General features: G+C 37.8%; 1 pseudogene; it reads right to left on the bottom strand.

Moving 5' to 3' along the window:
* Positions 1-1,570: 1,570 nt before the first annotated feature.
* Positions 1,571-2,777, bottom strand: LOC107002019 (annotated as a pseudogene).
* Between the last annotated feature and the right edge of the window lie 721 nt (positions 2,778-3,498).

The raw sequence follows: 3,498 nt of genomic DNA, 5'->3' as shown, positions 1-3,498 counted from the left end.
TTCTATTAAGAGAAAAAAAAATCATTTTTATTGTTATTATTTTATCATGCATATTGTATGAGAAGTAAGGATTCAAGAACTTACCATCATGGCGTTTGTCTCTCGCAAACTATTTACATGATTCTGCTTTATACCTGTTTCAAATCAAAGAAATGTATTGTTAATCTTTCTAAATGGTGGTTGGTTTGTGACTTCAAGTATCTTGTGAAGCTTGACTTCTGGATCCGCCCCGCTTGGGAGATTCATCTCATTGATGATTGTCCGAATATCTTCAATATGTTTAAAGACAATCCTTATCTTTCCTTGAAGCATTTCTCATGGACGTTCTAACTCATTAAAATTTTGTACATGTTGTGTGGTTCATTCGTTCCCGAGCAACTCTCTTGCTTTATCTATTTTCACATGGTATCGATTTATGATATTTATTTTCTCGATAGGTTCACAGCCCTAGCCAATATAGTGCATTGTCCCCAACATTCAACCGGAAATACGGTACTCAATTTTGCAAATTTAATTTTATTTTCTCACCTGACACAAGTTGATGCTGAGGAAAAACTCAAAGAATAATGAACACAAGCACAAATGACACTAATGAAAGGGTTATGAAGGAAAAATTATGTCTTTAGAAGTAGTTAATAAATAAGAGAATGTTTAAAAGGAGTGAAAAGAATCTTATCTGAAAGTATGTGACGACTTTAAAACATGACATGCATTTGGACTGAACGTTTGATCTTTTCGAGTTGTCTGAATCTAAGGAAACAATGTTGCACCTTTCAGTCTAACCTTGACTTTTATAATGAATGAGCTCATTTAAAGATAAAATGTCATTATTTAATCAGTAGAACCTTTCATGTTTTTTCACCAATAAGACATTCTAATCTTTGTCACTCAACAAACCATCGTCTTATAGTACCCGTAAGGGTTTTCACTCATAAGACTCTCTCATTTCTCTTTATTTTCTCCCATAGTTCGCCATATAATGTCTCAACCTTTAGAGAATTGAAGAACATGATTATGTTTTTATTGAGAGATTAGACCGAACCGCAGTGAATGGATGCCTACTTATCCTTTTAGGAATCATGTCAAACGTAGTTCAATGACCTTTTTTTTTGGATTTTTTCTTTGTTTTTTTTTTTAAAAAAAGCAACAGATCAGTGGTGTTTGAGATAAAAGAGGATACATCTTTATCCTCTCATCATAAAATGACAAGGAGTGCTAAATGTAGTATCTCTTGATCGAATCTGCATTGACAATCGTGTCAATCGCTTTTCCCTCCATATCCGCCAATTGCAAAGCTCCTTTGGATAACACTTGCTTAATAATATAAGGTCCTTCCAATTTGGAGCAAACATTCCCTTGGCCTCGTCTTGGTGGGGAAGGATGTGTTTCACAACAAGTTGACCCACTTCAAAAATTCTTGGGCGTACTTTCTTATTATAAGCCCGAGCCATCCTCTGCTGATATAATTGACCAAAAAAAATTGATGTCGTTCGTTTTTCTTCTATCAGTGCTAATCGTTCTAACCTCGATTAACCCATTTTGTGTCGTTGATTTCTGCTTCAACAATGGTTCAAAGAGAAGGGATTTCATCTGCGGGTATGACAGCCTCAGTTCCGTAAACCAATAAGTACGAAGTTGCACCTACTGATGTACGAACAGTCGTGAGATATCCCATGAGAGCAAAGGGTAATTTCTCATGCCAATGTCTAGATCCTTGCACCATTTTCCTAAGAATCTTCTTGATGTTTTTATTTGCAGCTTCAACAGCCCCATTTGCTTTGGGCCGATAAAGGGTTGAATAACAATGAACAATTTTAAATTGCTCACAAACATCCTTCATCAGGTGGCTGTTGAGATTCATTGCATTGTTTGTAATAATGATTTTTGGTATGCCAAAGCGACATATAATGTTGGAATGAACGAAGTCCACCACTGCTTTCTTGGTGACTGATTTGAACGTGACAACTTCTACCCATTTGGTGAAGTAATCGATGGCAACTAAAATAAATTGATGCCCATTACATGCTTTCGGCTCTATTGGCCCAATATCGTGTATTCCCAAGCAACAGAAGGCCACGGAGCAGACATAGGATGCAACTCTAAAGTGGGTGAGTGAATCAAGTTGCTATGTATCTGGAGCTGATGGCACTTGCGAACAAATTGGAAGCAATCTCGCTCCTTGGTCAACCAATAGTATCCTGCCCGAATAATCTTTTTTGCTAGAACTTAATTATTCATGTGTGGGCCACATGCCCCCGAGTGTACCTCATTCATAATTTTTTCCGGCTCTTGAGTATTCACACATCGGAATAAATTCAAATCTGGAGTCATTTTATATAAGATCTCGCCACTTAAGTAGAACCCATTGGCGAGTCGCCTAATAGTTCTTTTTTGATCTTTATCAGCATGCAGTGGATATTCTCTAGCTTTTATAAACTGCTTGATGTCGTGATACCAAGGTTCACCGTCTGCCTCTACCTCAATTATATTGCAATAACCATGTTGATCCCTAACTTGGATTTCCAACGGGTCAATGTAGGAGTTACCTGGGTATGGAAGCATCGACGCTACGGTGGCCAAAGCATCAGCCAACTCATTGTGAAACCTTGGAATATATCTAAATTCAATGGACTTGAACGTTTTGATGAGATTTTCTAAACATTGTTTGTATAGTATGAGCTTATGTCTCGAGTTTCCCATTCGCCTCGAGCTTGTCGAATGAGCAAGTCGGAATCCCTCAAGATTAATAGCTCATGCACATCCAAATTTATTGCCATATTCAAACCCATGATGCAAGATTTGTATTCTGTTGTGTTGTTGGTAGAAAAGAATCGACGTCGCGCTGTGGCAGGATAATTACAATCGCTTGGTTAGATAAGAAATGCCCCAATTCCTACTCCATTTTTTTGACAGCCCCATCAAAATATAATATCCATATGGGGTCATCATCAGGAATTTGTTCCTCAATAGAGTTGATATCTTCATCAGGGAAGTATGTCTTTAAGGGTTCGTATTCATCATCAATCGGATTCTATGCCAGATGATCGGCCAACGCTTGTGCTTTTATGGCGGTGCAAGTAACATACACAAAATCAAATTCTGTAAACAAAATCTGCCATTTTGCTAACCTACCCGTCGGCATGGCTTTTTGAAAAATATATTTCAGATGATCCATTCGAGATATGAGGTGAGTGGTGTCGGACAAAAAATAGTGCTTCAATATTTGGGCGACCCAAGTTAAAGCACAACATGTTTTTTCTAATAGAGAGTACTTTGCCTCATAGGATGTGAACTTTTTGCTCAAGTAATAGATAGCTTGATCCTTTTACCCCGCGACGTCATGTTGTCCTAGAACGCAACCAAAGGAATTATCCGTCACCGAGAGCTATAAAAACTAAGGCCTACCAGGCTCTGGGGGATCTAGTACCGGAGGATTTGCTAAATATTCCTTAATTTTGTCAAAAGCCTTTTGACACTCACATTTCCATTTAATAGCAA

This window comes from Solanum pennellii, chromosome 1 (assembly GCF_001406875.1).
Source record: "Solanum pennellii chromosome 1, SPENNV200".
NCBI classification, from domain to species: Eukaryota; Viridiplantae; Streptophyta; class Magnoliopsida; order Solanales; family Solanaceae; genus Solanum; species Solanum pennellii.
This window is presented reverse-complemented; position numbering and strand designations above follow the sequence as displayed.